Source organism: Trachypithecus francoisi, unplaced genomic scaffold, assembly GCF_009764315.1.
Source record: "Trachypithecus francoisi isolate TF-2019V2 unplaced genomic scaffold, Tfra_2.0 Lachesis_group5, whole genome shotgun sequence".
Lineage (NCBI taxonomy): Eukaryota > Metazoa > Chordata > Mammalia > Primates > Cercopithecidae > Trachypithecus > Trachypithecus francoisi.
The window spans coordinates 102,548,100-102,564,194 of NW_022681470.1; the positions used below are offsets into that span (position 1 = coordinate 102,548,100).

At 42.3% G+C, this 16,095-nt stretch overlaps 1 pseudogene; it reads right to left on the reverse strand.

The window, feature by feature from the left end:
* Positions 1–8,885: 8,885 nt before the first annotated feature.
* Positions 8,886–9,096, reverse strand: LOC117076908 (annotated as a pseudogene).
* Between the last annotated feature and the right edge of the window lie 6,999 nt (positions 9,097–16,095).

Genomic DNA, 16,095 nt, shown 5'->3' on the forward strand with positions numbered 1-16,095 from the left:
TCTGTTTTATCAGTGGGGTCTTTGTGACCTGTATCTTGTGTCAAACTTCTACCTCATCCTGTGACTAAGAATGCCCAACCACCTGGGGATGTAGTCCAGCAGGTCTCGGCCTCATTTTACCGTGCTCCTATTCAAGATGGAGTCACTCTGGTTCCAGTGCCTCTGACATAGATACTACATTCACCATGTAGAGGAGCAAAAGCGGAAAGTTCCCTTAATGGGCTGCATTTCTCTTTTTCAATATCTCTCACTCAGGAAACAGTTTTTTATAATCTACTATGTGAAAGCCACCTGTCATCTCACCTCTCTGTCTTCAGTTTCTTCAGTTGTAAAATGAGGGGGCAGGAATACCAGTGTTTTTCAACTGGGGGGTATTAGAATCTGGGGCCAGGACTGTCGTGCACATTGGAGAATCTTTAGCGTTTGGAGCTTCAGACATTAAATGCCAGCAGATCCCCCAGGCATTGTGACAATCAAAATGGTCCTCACATTTCCAAAACCCTTGAGTTGGGAACCGCTGGATGGTCTTGTTTACTTTCTAGTTTTAATATTTTTCAGTTGAGGAATCCTGGTTCAGGTACTAACCAATTACCCCTGTTGTGACTTTTGGCTAAGCTCTTTAACCTTCTTCTTCTTTTAAATATCTGTACCGTGGGAATGATCAAACTTGTCCCATACTGTCTATGTTACACAGCTGTTGTGAAGATATGATTACAAGAAAAAAAAAGTCGATGTGAAAACATTAAAGTAGTCTCTGAAGGTAAGTTACCATCATTATTATGCAAAATTTTTTTGCAAAATAATTTTTAATTGTGCAAAAATAATTACCCTTAAATTTTAACAAATAATTACAACACCCTTTAAATTGATTTTCTTTATTTAGAAAAAAGAAAACAGATTAAAAGGGTAAATTATTTACCCAAGGCTATGAAGCTAGAATTTGAATTCAGACAGTCTGACCACAAAAACCTGTGTGCTAAATAGTGTCCTCTGTTTCTTGTTCACGTGGGTCAGAAAGGGCTTCTCCCCAGATCAGAGCATTTTCTGTCTATAAACGAGTTACGTAGGAAGCTGTTAGATTGTTGCTTATCAGTGCATTCCATCCAGGGGTGGTAGTGATCTGAAGAAGGGCTCTCATTTTTGAAGGGAGGTGAGTCTCACTCTGTTGCCTAGGCTAGGGTGCAGTGGTATGATCATAGTTTACTGCAGCCTCCAACTCCTCGCCTCAAGTGACCCTCCTGCCTCAGCCTCCCAAGTAGCTGGGACTACAGATATGCACCACTGTATGCCTGGCTAATTTATTTTTTATTTTTTAAGAGAGGGAGTGTCACTACATTGTCTAGTATTGCGGGAACTGGCCAGCAGTCTGCAACGCAACGGGGTCTCTCTTTGCTCTCAGGCGGATCGGCAGGTCGAGAAATAATAGACACACACAAGATAGTGAAAGCTGGGTCCAGGGGGGTCACCGCCTTCTGGTCCCGCGGTACCAACAATGCATTGGATATGCCAGCATTTATTATTAAGTTTAGTGAGGGCAGGGGTAGGTTAGTGAGGGATTTAGGGTCATTTGATTATGAAGTGAGATGGTCACATGGGGATGAAGTAATTCTTTAACATAACGTCTGTGTGCAGAAGTACAGTATACAGAGGTAAGAATTTACAATATAGTGTGTGCATCAGTAATTTCTAACAGAGCCTTAAAACAGAAACACAGTCTTTCCATAACCTATGATTAGCAAGATATTAATCAGCAGTAACAGTTGTAGCAAAAGCTGGTTACAAACAATCCATAGAAACAGGACGTGAAGTTAGACAACCAGTTAGACCAGAAATTCTCAGAAGGGAGTATGAACCCTGAAGAGGCCTAGAAGAGCTGTGGCAAGATGAGGGTATTTATAGCCCTATCTTATCCATATGGACAGACATCCCCCATGTGCCCGTTTATAGGCTCTCCCCGAGGGTCGCATTCCATTCCCAGAGCTATGAACATCTGCTTTTCTGGGATAGGAATCTTGGTGATGTGAAACCTCCCTGACTGCACGTCCATTCATAGGCTCTCTGGCAGGGGGAAGCACATCGCGCACTGTTGGCTTATTCTGGCAGTCCAACCTGGCATTGTCTTTACACAATCCTTCATGCAATTTTGTATTTACAATTATCAGAGGCATTTCATCTTTTATTCCATAGCAATAGTTTCAGGGGGTCTCCCTACAGTCTAGGCTGGTCTTAAATTCCTGGCCTTAAGTGATCCTCCCACCTCAGCCTCCTATGTAGCTGGACACCCAGCAGAGAAAGACTCTAAGCCACTCTGCTCAATTGCCTCCCTTAGTGTGACTCTCACTTTTTGGTCTCTTGTGCCTTCTCCACTTCCTCTGTGAAAATGAAGGCTTCTTAAGTTCATTTAAATCTTTTGTATATCCCATTACTTGCACACAACTCTTTGTTCCTACTGTCTACTCTAAACAAACACACACACACACACACACACACACACACCCCTAGAACCAAGGTTGCCAGATTTACCAAATAAAAATAAAAGATTCCCAGTTAAAATTGAAGTTCATATAAACAATAAAATTTTTAGTATATCTCAAATATTGCATGGAACATACTTATATTAAAAATTATTCATTTCTAATAGAAATTCAAATTTAATTGGGTGTCCTGTATTTTATCTGACAACTCTAATCATAACTCATATTCCAGTGCTCTCCAGCCTCGCTCTGCCCCTCAGACAGAGAGCAAGAGAGGAGCAGGGCTCTGTATGAGACATGATCGGAGACCTCCAGAACACAGAAGTCTCTATTCCAAGGGTATTTTCAGTCTAGCTGAGAATACAGAAGTCACAAGAGGCAGCTGCTTGACAGTTGACTTGCATGTCATGTCAGCACCCTCTGGGAGTCTCACTGAACTGCTTCCTCTCCTGCTACCCACATCCACTCAGTCCCTTACTCCCCTCTCCTTTTCACATCCTCTCAGATATATTCTCTTCTCTGCATCTCCAATTTTGGTCCACTTTCTCAACAATTTGCAATTCTCCTAACTTGGCTTCCTGTTTCTATTCCTGATATTGAATGTCCTCTACCCTCCATACAGACACCAGGCAGATTTTGCTTTCTTTTAAAATACCATGCTTCCTTTGATGTGTGTAGTCATCTACATTCATTACAGAAATATTCCCACAGGAATATTACAGAAAATTCCCATAGGAATACAGAAAAAAAAAATTGCAAAGTTCTCATTTCCTACACCAAAGAAATCCAAGCTTCGAGACCAAGTGATCATGGCCCTGAGATATGGCCTTTCCTGACTATTCTGGCTCTGCATGACTTAATATCACTCAAACTCCATCAGCTCAAACTCCATCTACACAACCATGTTCCAGTTCCCTAAATAACAAGCCATGCTTTTTGTCTAGTAGGCCTTTGCAAAGCCTTTTTCTTCTCCTCCCTAGAAGCGGCTTCTTCCATTACCCACCAGTGGGCTCTTAATTATACTTCAGAACCCAGTTCCAGTGTTATTTCCCTGAACTTGGCTTCCCGAAACAGACTTAGAAATAATCTCCTTCGTGCTCCTAAAGTCATCTGAGCTTACACAGTCTTTGCAAATACCTTTCTTGCGGATATTTTTAAAAAATAATGTGTTGCAATTATTTATTTACACACATATCATCCCATGTAAACTTAAGATCCTTAAGGATAGAGGCCATGTATCTCTCAAGTCTAGCAAAATGCCTCATGCAATTAAGAGCTCAATAAAATGTTTGTTAATCATTAAATTACTTAAATAATGGGACCATTTCTTTTCCTGTGTGTTTTATGCATTTCACTGATGGCCTCACACTAATTGTTCTACCAATGAAATGCTGGTTTGAATGCTGCTGTTACTTAACACTTGTCGATCCAATTAGATTATAAATATCTGTGATCCCCCACAGTGTACCTTTCAGGGCTAGCCATAAATAATTGTTGAATGACTGAATTACCTTCCTACAGACTTCATGGATGATACATATGGCAAAAGGTCCCAGATAAAGTTTCAAGGACTTGGGTTCCAGTCTCTGCTTTTCCAAGCTGAGTACATTACTAGAGCTCTCTGGATCTTGGGTTCCTTGTCTATAAAGTGTGAGGGTGGGTCCAGGTCATCTGTTAGGTCCCCTAAATTTTTAAAGGGCAATGAATTTATAAATAATCTTATCAGTTGTGACTTGCTAATAAGCTGCTCCTTCTGTCTTCATGGGGAATAAAGGGAACTAATGTTTGTTGCATACCTGGTATGTGCTAGTCAGCCCCTGTCCTAGGAACTTTCCATGTTTCTCTGTTCAAGACAGGAGGAGAGCATTATGTGGCACAGGTGACATCTGCAAATCAGAGCATATTCCTCTGCACTCTCATCTACTCTCATGGGTTGAATATCAAATACTATGTTAAAAACCTCTTGAATTCACCCGAATATGTTGATTAAGTAGATTGCATTTCCTAACGTGGGTGGGCCTCGTCGAATCAGTTGAAGGCTGGAAAGAACAAAAAGGCTTACCCTCATGTGAGCAAGGGCGAACTCCTCCTGCCTGAGCTCTTGAGCTGGGACACTGGCTTTTTCCTAACTTTGGACTAACTTGGAGTTTTCTTGGGTCTTGAGCCTTCAGACTGAACTATGCTGTTGGCTGTCCTGGGTCTCCAGCTTACTGACTGCAGATCCTGGGACTCCTCAGCCTCCATAGTTGCATGAGCCAATTACTTATAATAAATCTCTCTCTCTCTCTCTCTCTGTGCGTGTATGTGTGTGTGTGTATATATATATGTTTCTATGGAGAACCCTGATTTTTTTTTTTTTTTTTTTTTTTTTTTTTTTTTTTTTTTTTTTTTGTTGAGACGGAGTCTCGCTCTGTCGCCCAGGCTGGAGTGCAGTGGCCGATCTCAGCTCACTGCAAGCTCCGCCTCCGGTTTGCGCCATTCTCTCGCCTCAGCCTCCCGAGGAGCTGGGACTACAGGCGCCCGCCATCTCGCCCGGCTAATTTTTTGTATTTTTTTTTTAGTAGAGACGGGGTTTCACCGTGTTAGCCAGGATGGTCTCGATCTCCTGACCTCGTGATCCGCCCGTCTCGGCCTCCCAAAGTGCTGGGATTACAGGCTTGAGCCACCGCGCCCGGCCGAGAACCCTGATTAATACAACCTGTCAGGCAATGATCAGTCCAGCCAGCCAGATGTCAAGGGCTCTTGCCAAGTTTAATAGCTTGTAAGAGGAATTCAAAGCCTGCCCTATTTCTACCCTCTTCTGCCCCATCCATCTCCTTGGATGACCTCAGCAGGGCCAGCCTTGGACTTCATTTTGAAACCCCCTCTCCCCTGCTATCTACTGTCTATAGATATTTTCCCCTGCTAACTCTTCGATGCCCTTCCATTATGATTTAGAAACTTCTTGCAGAAAAGGGAGCTACCTCAGGTTTCCACACTATTATCACTAATATATAATCATAGATTGTAATAATTACACTATAATGTTAGTGCTAATGGCTAGCATTCATTAACTGAGTGCTGTAAATGAATGATCTCATCTGCTGTCACAACAACTCTGTGTAGTAACTACTGTCAGACATATTATAGGTGATAAAATTCAAGCACAGATAAGTTAAATGCCTTTCTCAAGATTCCATAGCAAGTGACAGAGCTGGGTGTGAATTCAGTGAACTTGATTCCAATCTTGGGCTCTTGAACAGATAATCCTTAAAGTCTCATTTCATCCTGATATTCCCCAAGTCTCTAAAACCATTCATACCAAGGCATGAGTTGCCTGCCTCTACAACTCTGTATTAGGGCCCAGGTTTCTAGGGCCGGTTACTGCTGCTAGAAAGTATCAGAGGTTACATAAGCATAGGGGAGCAGAAAGAGACAGGGCCCAGGAGCCACAAAGCTTGAAAATGAGCCTCCGCTACATGGCAAGCCATCTGTGGGAACTTGGGCTCATAAACTCTGAATCTCAGTATTTTCTTCTCTTAAATGGTAATAATCATGATCATGCCTGCTTCTCATAACCCACAGCACTATTCTAAAGATGAGGAGATCAAGGGCGTGTGAGAGTGCTTTGTAAATTGTAAACTGCCATACAAATATGAATTATTATTGTTTCCACCTGGAGTTGTCTGGGCCTACTTCAATGAGGGCATTATAAATGATTGATAAAACTTTATGTGGTATCTGTGCTTTAAGGGGGGAACTAGTCTTAAGCCAAATGGCTAAAAAATCTGGTATGGAATGTTGGTTGCAGCACTCTAGACAGAAAGATTTGGGTACATGAATAGGGATTGGGCCCAGATCCAAGATACTGGTCAGCCTAACTTAGATTCCAGGGTTAGAAAGTGCTATTAAATGTTGATTGCTATTTAGTTATTCACTGAACAGATCAAATAAAGTAATAATAGAAAATGTGTGTTTGAGTGCTTACCCTGTATCACACTTTGTTCTAAGTATTTTATACGTACATGTTATTTAATCCTCATAACAATCCAGTGAGATGAATATGTCTATAGATAATATGACTATTCCCATTTTCCAAATGAAGAAAATAAGGCTCAGAGAATTTAGAAAACTTTTCTAGAGTCACACATTTAATAAGTAGTGGTAAAGCTTGGATTTGAACCTGGTCATTCTGACCCTAGAGTCAGAAGGAACAAAGAAAGGATGAAGGGGGGAGGAGAAAAGAAAAGAAAGGAAAGGAAAGGGAAAAGGAAAGGGAAGGGAAACAGAAATGAAAGAAGGAAGGAAGGAAAGAAGGAAGGAAGGATGGAAGGAAGTGGGGAAGGAAGGAAGGAAGGATAGTAGGAAGGAAGGAAGGAAGGATAGTAGGAAGGAAGGAAGGGAGAAAGGAAAGAAGGAAGGAAGAAGGAAGGAAGGAGGGAAGGAAGGGGGGGAGGGAGGGAAGGAGGGAGAGAGGGAGACAGGGAAGGGAGGGGAGGGGAGGGGAGGGGAGGCAAGAAGACTATATACTGAGTACTCCTCAGGCAGATTATAATGAGACCTAAGGAAGGAAATGACAGAGATCTGGAACCAAATAATCTCCAAATAAAACATGTCTTGAGGGAGTCAAAAAAGGTCCTTGGCCTATTTTGGCCTATCAGGAAGTGCATGTTCACTCTCATGTGTATGAACAACAGTGGAGCCACAACACTGTGATAAAAATTGAAATTGGGTGCCGTGGAAATACAGAGGAAGGGTGAAGGTGAGAACTGGGGAAGGCCCTCCGCCAGGTATGATGTCCAGGTAAATCTTAGATAACTGATATGGTCTAGCCAGGCACAGAGTCAGGAAAGGAGGCATGAGGCTGCACAACACAGGTGGAGCTACAAGGAATTAGGAAGTATTGATATTACAATGCAAAAGGCGATGTGGGAGAGGTCAGACAGCAGGCCAGAGATTCAAATAGGGTCCAGGCCATGTGTGCTAGGATGCCTCTGTGACAAGCCAAAGAGTTCAGGCTTTATTTTATAGGTGACAGAGACTCACAAGTGGTTTTAAACATGGTCAGACTTGTAATTTAGATGATCTCCTCTGACTAGAGTGGGGAGAGGGGATTTGACGGGTGGAGGACAGGGCAAGAGAGAAGAATGGTCAAGATTCGATTCCACTGGTCCAGGCAAGTCTTTACAGAGCCAATGAGGAAGGTGAAGAGATATTTAGGAGATATTTTTAGAAGCATTTCATGATTCACTGTAGTGGGGTGGCAATGGAAAGTTTCTGGGCTGATTCCTGCTCTTGGTTCAATAACTTGAGAGTCTGCTGTGCTACTAACAGAGGTATGGAATACTAGAAGAGGAGCAGTTCTGGGAAATGGACTTGTCCAGAAGCAGATGGGAACAATAAATATGAAACTCTGGGAAGCAGTGAGGGACAAAGATGGCTATTTGTTTTGCTAACAAAAATTGTTTATTAACTACTAGATGTTGATATAAGACTAGGTATTAGAAGTCAGGACAAGACAGGTCATATTGCAGTAACAGACTACCCCACATCTCAGTGACTTAATGCAAAAAAGGTGTTTATTCCTTAACTCGTACTGTCAAGTGCGTGTTATTGAGGGAATCTGTTTCCCATCATTACTTAAGGACTCAAGTTGACAAGGTTGCGTCACCTTGTAACTTCAGTATCTAGAACATGAGTGCTTCTCAGTCACTTGGGAAAGAGAGGAGAAAGACTAAATAATCACAGGTATGTCTTTTAATTCCTCAGCCTGGAAGTGACAAAGATAATGTCTGCTCACATTTCATTGACAGAATTGGTTTTATGGTCCCACCTAACTGCAGTGACTGAGAAACGTAGAGGTGCGAATGTCACTTGTGGTGAGCGTTACTGTCTCTGCTGCATGTCATCAGCATATGGGAGGTGATTAAATCTGAAAAGAGTAAGGACAAGATCAATCAAGGTAAAGCCCACAGAGCGAAAAGAGAATGGCCAAGGACAAAATCCAGGGAATCACCTTCTGTAAGTAAAACAAGGAAGAGAGGAGCCCAAGCATGACACCGAAAAGTGACATGAAAAGAGTTAAGAACTATGAGCCAATAGTGCCACTCGAGCCAAGGAAGTATGTCTATACAGAGGTGTAGAGCAGCAAATACAGCCTGGAGGAGCAGAAGGATAAAGACTGAAGTCTCCACTGCATTTGGCCATCAAGAGGAGGCTGGATAACGTCTTAATAGAAGTGTCTCCTTGCAGTGAATATTTACCTAGGTTTTTGTTCCGGAAAAAAATGGTCACTTCTAGAGCTGTATGGGACAGGGCTGTGTTCCTGAGGCCATAGCCCCCAGAAGTCTTCTGAAAGTGACGGTGGCCATTCAGGTAGGTAGTCTGTCTTTAGCTCACAATATCATTTGAAATGTTTAATACATTAGCAATTGATGATTAGCTAACTGGGTGAGATAAGACCTGTAAAAGTATAGACCCTGATAACTGAAAGAAACAGTAAGCTGTGTAAACTGAAATGAAAAGTGATGTTTACCTATTATTCATTAGTATTCTTATAGAGTGGCAGTATCATAACTTGGGAAGTTTACCTAAAGCGCAGTTATTATTACACTTGATCTTAGCCAAAAGGCCGAGAAGCAATTAAAGGTCAGTTACATTTAACTAATAAAATTCCTTGGATTGAATTAAGAATTGCATTTGTGGCTTTTTCATCCAGGAGAAGGAAGTGTTATTTCCTTTTTGTATTTTCACTGGAAAAAAACTGAGAAGAGTGTGACTAGTCGATGATATTTTGACCATACAGCTGTTGAGCACTTCTGAGGAAGAGGAACACGGACAAGACATTTGCTGAGTACCTATTACATGCCAGGCAGTTCCCATACATATTTTATTTAATCTTCACAACCACCCAGAGAAAGAGATCTCTTTTATCCTCATTTTACGGACATGGCAAAACTGAATAGAAGGTCCTAGTTTACAAACTCCAGGGGCTCCACTCCATTTGCTATCAGCTAAGCAGACACGGAGCGTGGGCCCCTGTTTCTGCTTCTCCCGGGACACTGTAAATCGCTCCATTTGCCATCAGTCTGGAGCTGTGAGCATGCAGATGAAAGGCGTTGCGGATCCGGGAACTACCGCTCTATCTTCAGAGGAACTGACTTTCAGCTTTCAGCCATATGCATGAGAGGGGCTGATTCCATCTGTCGACCTGTCAGGCTGCCTCTCTCTTAGGCTTCTTTCCTCTCTTCTTGGAGTTTCTTCAATAAAACATTTCACTCCCTTGAAAAGCGACTCCCCTGAGTGGCTGAGGAGGGCCCAATATGGTTCCACTTAGCTCTCTGGGGATGAGGAGGAAGCATCCTCCCGTTACCTAACTTTCCCAACAAGTGATATTTCTGTTCCTCTCCCTCAAAAAACTATACAAAAATAAATGCTAGTTGTCCTCCCAGCTCATTAGTTCCACTCCCCACAGTTTCTGCTCGGAACTTCCCCACTCCCCTGCCGTCCTGTCATTCTCCATTCTTGGACTCCTGACTCCCAGAAATACTGATGGGAGGGCGAGTGTGGCGCGACCTTGTGGTCATGCGGTGGAGCTTCACCTTTCTCAGCCGCTCTGCTTCAGCGGCAGAGAGACTCTCTGGCCTTTCTCTCCAGAGGGCTTCCGCTACTCATCCACAAGACCCCTGCGAGAAGCAGAACCCGCTCTATCCTAGGCTCCCTTGAACAAGCCAAGACACAGGCGGCAAGCTCACACGTGGGGAAGGACAGATCAGACTTTTTTCATGATCCTACAGAAAGGAAGTTTATCTTCTGGTCAGGCTCCCCTTCCAGAATCTTCTCTTACCCCTCCAGTGCCCAAGGCTAGGTCCTCTCTCTGTACCTGTTGTTCTCTCCCATGGAGGCTCATTAACGCCACTACAGGACTGACCGAGATCACCTGGGAGGCTTAAGAAAACACCAATTGCAGAGCTCCAACCCCACAGTATATGATTTGCCTTTCACGGAGAATTTGCTTTTCAGGCCATTGGTTTGCAACCCTAAATGCAGATTTGAATCACTGTTTTAAAAAATATATAGTATGTGTGCCCCAGACCAATTAGCACATTGATAGCTTTAAAAACACCCCCAGGTAGGCCGGGCGCCGTGACTCAGCCTGTAATCCCAGCACTTTGGGAGGCCGAGGCGGGCGGATCACGAGGGCAGGAGATTGAGACCATCCTGGCTAACACTGTGAAACTCCATCTCTACTAAAAATACAAAAATTAGCCGGGCGTGGTAGCTGGCGTCTGTAGTTCCAGCTACTCGGGAGGCTGAAGCAGGAGAATGGCGTGAACCCGGGAGGCGGAGCTTGTAGTGAGCCGAGATCGTGCCACTGCACTCCAGCCTGGGCGACAGAGAGAGACTCCGTCTCAAAAACAAAAACAAAAACAAAAACGAAAAACAAAACAAGATAAAACCAAAAAACCCGGTGGTTCTCAAGTGCCCTGAGGCTGAGAACCTCTGTGTATTCAAAGCAGCTCTTCACCTCCCGGAGGTATTTAGACTTGAATAGTGGACTTGAGAAACTTTCCCTCCTAACTTTTCAGGCCCCCAAAGAAATACATTTTTTAAAGTTAAAAATTTTAGGCACATGCGCATATTGAGGGACGGGGTTGATATTTTATTGAAAGAGATCAGCCTTCCTGGAACTCCTCATGTTACCCTGCCAGCCTAAGCTGCCAGAATAATGCACTGGTAACTGGCCTGGAGATCTGGAGACAAAGTTCTAGCTCCGCCCCTTACTACTATGTGACTTGGGCTGCCTATTTAACTTCTCTAAGCCTTAGTTTTCACATCTGTGACATGGGGACAATAAGCACACCTATTATTTATAAGGTTTGTATGAGGAATAAAAGAAACAATCCAGCCCCTCACAGATAGTTAGAATTCTGTAAAACACGGTTTTATTAAAAAATTGTATTACCGTTACTGTTATCACTATTGTTCTTCCTGTGACTCTTTGGAACAGCCATTGGAAGAGCTAGTGCATTCTTATCCTGATTCCAAGCTTATGGGGCCTTCCTCTGTGAGTTGTGGAGAAATAGACTGGCTGTCAGAACTTTCTCAATTCCAGTTCCAACTTCATGGTTTGTTACTGGTCTGTGATTTACCCCAACCACCATCCTTGTCCAAATGTCTACCAAAATCCTTAGACTCTACTCCTCCTAACTTAACACAGGATCTTACTCCTTAACCCATCCTCACATCCTTCTAAACCCATCTCTAGGAATGGCATCTCTGTCTACCATAAACTCAGCTGCCCAAACTAAAAACTGGAGAGCATTCTAGAGTCTCCCCTCTTGTTCTTGGCCCGCCACCACTACCAAAGAATGAGACAAACAAACAAAAAATGGACAACCAATTCTTCTAATTTTTAAATCAATTTTATATCTTTCCCCTCTCCCGCTGCCCTCATTCAGGTGCTCCCTTCTGGATTATTTTAGCTGTCTCTTACTTGTCTCTATCTCTTATTCTTAATTTCTCTACCTTATGTACCATGTCACTACCAGGGAGATATAAATACAATTATGTTGCTCCTCTGCTCAGAACTCCTCAGTGGTTTTCGATCATCTATCAGGTTGAATTGTCTTTGCAAACACAGACACTGGCAGGGACAGGCAGGCAACACAAACTCATGGCATGGAATGTTGCTAAAACAATATGCAGTCACACTGACTTGTCTAGCTAGGCATGTTGCTTTTGAAAACTGTACAAACCAAACAAAACATCTCTTAGCCATGAAGCCCTTGGGCTACCAGCCTGAATCACCCCCCTGGCCTAATATGTAGATTCTGATTTCTTTGATGTGACCTGCAAGGCCTTTCCTGATGTGGCTTTCATTACCAATATAGCCCCATACCAATCCCTCTCTTCTTGCACTTTATACATGAGTAAACCTAAAGTTCTCAGAAGAGATCATGTGTTCTTGTACCCTCATGTTTTTCTTTCATTTTGTTTTTCTGTTTAGCTTACAGCTGTTGCAGCCAGAAACTTTCATGTTTTTGCTCATGCTGTGCCTTCTACCTAGAATGCCCTTCTTCTTTTCGGCACCCTGGCCCAACCCAGTTACTACTTGACAGTTCAGTTCAGAGGTTAGCTATGCATGGTTCCACTAGCCTCATACAGTTTTCACTCTCCCACTCCTAATCCTCGAATCTAATAGTGGCCATATTGCATTGAATCGCTTATTTGCATGTCTGTTTCCTCCACTAGTTTCATAAGCTCCTTAAAGTCAGGGGCTGTCTTTTTACTTTAGTATCCTCAGCTCTTACCATAGTGCCTGGCATCTCGTCTAATGAGTACAAGAATGGAGGAATGGTAATAAGTAACATTTTCAGTGCTTCCTGAATTTCAGGCACTAACGTAAGTACTTTACATACATTATTTGCTTTAACCCCTTTATCAAGTACCAAAACTGAGAAGGAAGAGACAAGTCTAGGATGTCTCCGTGTAATATATACATTGGTTTTTCCTACGTGCTCCCGACTCAACTGAAAATGACTAAAAATGTCTGCAAAGGTACTGTTCACAACAGCAAAGACATGGAATCAACCCAAATGCCCATCAATAATAGACTGGATAAAGAAAATGTGGTACATATACACCATGAAATACTATGCAGGCATAAAAAAGAATGAGATCATGTCCTTTGCAGGGACACGGATAGAGCTGGAAGCCAATATCCTCAGCAAAATAACACAGGAGCAGAAAACCAAACACCACATGTTCTCACTCACAAGTGGGAGCCGAGCAATGAGAACACGTGCACACAGGGAGGGGAACAACACACACTGGTGCTGTCGGGGGAGCGAGGGGAGGGAGAACATTAGGATAAATAGCCAATGCAGGTGGGGCTTAATACCTAGGTGATGGATTGATACGTGCAGGAAACCACACGGCACATATTTACCTAAGTAACAAACCTGCACATCCTGCACCTGTATCCTGGAATGTAACATAAAATTAAATTAAAAAAAGAAAAAAAATGTCTGCAAAGGTAGGATTTAACCATCTGGGATGCTCCAGAGTGATCTATAATTACCTCTACTTTACTACATGAAAATTACTTCTTTTATTCCCTATAAGATAGTGAAGCTCTTGAGGGCAAGCTCTACAGTTTTCATCCCATAATTCCTAGCACCCAAATTCCTTCCTGGTACATAGTGAGACTTGTATAAATGTTAGAAAAGTAAATGAACAAAAGTTCTGATAGATTTCTTATTACACAAGTTTCTGAAGCTCTGAAATTCTGGCTGTAGGTCTCTGGAAGGCTCAGTAACTTCTTTTGACTTTTTTCAGAAATGTGCTGGGTACCTTGGGTATATAGGTTATATATGTTTGTATAACCACATGTTGCACCTGAGATAAAGGAAGAAAGAGAAAGAAAGATTGGGTAGAGGAATATAATATGAAAGAAGGCAAAGAAAGTGATAGAGAATAAGGAATTTTTTAAAAATTGCAGCTATTACTAAATGATTTTAGAGTGTAACTTCAATGTATTTTATTTGCCACTAAAAAAACAATTCTGCAATTAAGCTACATGGTCATTAGATGTCAGTAAAGTAATAATGTGATTCATCATGCTCACCAAGGTCTTGAGTTCCACACTATAGCTTTAGGCTCAATCTCCTACAGAGATTTATAATCATGAAATTCTATTGTTATGGTGATGAAAAACAAACCTTATTGAAGAATATAACGTTAAATAAACAAAGTAAGAATCAAAACATATAACACTTTTAAAGGAAAATATAAAAGCAGTCAAATTCTACAAATATCTAAATGTATTTCTCAACTATCATATAATAGTTAAAACTCCTAGTTCAAATTTCAACTGTTATAGTCCTTTCAACAATTTCTATCTAAAATTAGAAATGTTAAATTTGGTTGATTCATCTAAATATATTATTATCACTTCCTTGCTTTCCACTTATCCCTGTTCCCCCATCCTACCCTCTCTACACAGAAATAGCCACTTGTCACTCAGATTTTGCTGTGGGAACTTTTGTGTAGGATATAATTAATATTTACTTCTATAGCTGATTATTATGCAATTCATTGAGTGAATCTGTAAGTACCTCTAACTTTCATCTCTCTTAGACAGAAAAGCAGCTAATTGAGATTTTGCAATTTCATCCCTCAGTCCTCTGATCAATCACATTAGCCTCCCTCTCTATCCTCCCCAAGACCATTAAAACGTCTTCATGTTTTAATTTTTTCGAAGTTACGCAGTGCTAAATTTTACTCACCAGCCCTAGCTCAAGGATTGGCTTTAGTAATGCCCTTGCAACTGGCAGGGAGGTAATGGCCAAGATTTGACCTCCGAGTCAATCAGAACTGAGTTTGAATCCTGGTTCTACCTCTTCTTTCTGCCTTTGGGAATGGCAAGTGTGTCATTCAGAACAGAAAAATTTATGCTGCAGAACAAGCAGCTGCTAAAATTTCAGTGGCTTAAAACACAAGTGTATTTCTCACTCACACTGCATGTTCAAAACAGACTGGCAGAAATCTTCTACTCATTGTAGTCACTCAGGGACCCAGGCTGATGGAGGCTCCTTCCTCTGCATGGAGTAAGATGGTCTTCAAGTAATCCACAGCCATCCAAGTTGGTAATGAGCAGAGGGTCTTGAGTTGTTATTTTGGTGCTCTGGCCCGTATCATTTCTGCCCACAACCCATTGGCCAGAGCTAATTAGAGGGCCATGTCTGACGTCAAGGGTGTGGGTAAGGGTAGTCTCTACGTTCTTCAAAGAAGAGGGGAACTCAGTATTGGTAACAGTAGAAAGATCTGCTATAGACCACCTTCAGTCTCGAAATATTTAGTTCTGTCCTCTTAATCCTCTTAATACATGCAGAAAATACTCCTCACTTTCCCGACATGATAACCTAAATATCCTGCTGAGTCAAGACATTAAATTCAAAGTCTCAGATCTCTGAATGAAGCGTCACGGAATCTTCATCACAGAATCTCACCTTGTGGTTTCTCCATCAGGTCTGGATGTGGCAACTCTTTTTTTTTTTTTTTTCAAACAGAGTCTCGCTCTGTCACCCAGGCTGAGGTGCAGTGGCACAGTCTGAGCTCACTGCAACCTCTGCCTCCCAGGCTCAAGCAATTCTCCTGCCTCAGCCTCCTGAGTAGCTGGCACCACAGGCATGCATCACCATGCCTGGCTAATTTTTTTTTTTTTTTTTTTAAATAGCAATGGGGTTTCACCATGTTGTCCAGGCTGGTCTTGAACTCCTGAACTCAGGTGATCCACCTGCCTCGGCCTCCCAATGTACTGGGATTGCAGGTGTGAGCCACCACACCTGACACAAGTCTTGATCTTAAGAGCTATGAAGTAAAAGGACGTGCTCTGCGTCCTCCTTTCTCCTCCACCCAATACACAATGATAGAAGAGGAACGTGATCATCTTGAGAACGCCTATTCAGAAAGGGGAAGAATGGGAGATGTGAGTGGCCTGGGGAAGTTCTGGATCCTGCTGGGTTCACTTTTGAGGCCCTCTCCTTGGAGTGGAAATATATTTTAATTAATCTCTGATTTTTCAGGTTAGAGGAGCTTTTGGATCCATTATTCTCTGTCACTGCTGGCCTACTCCACG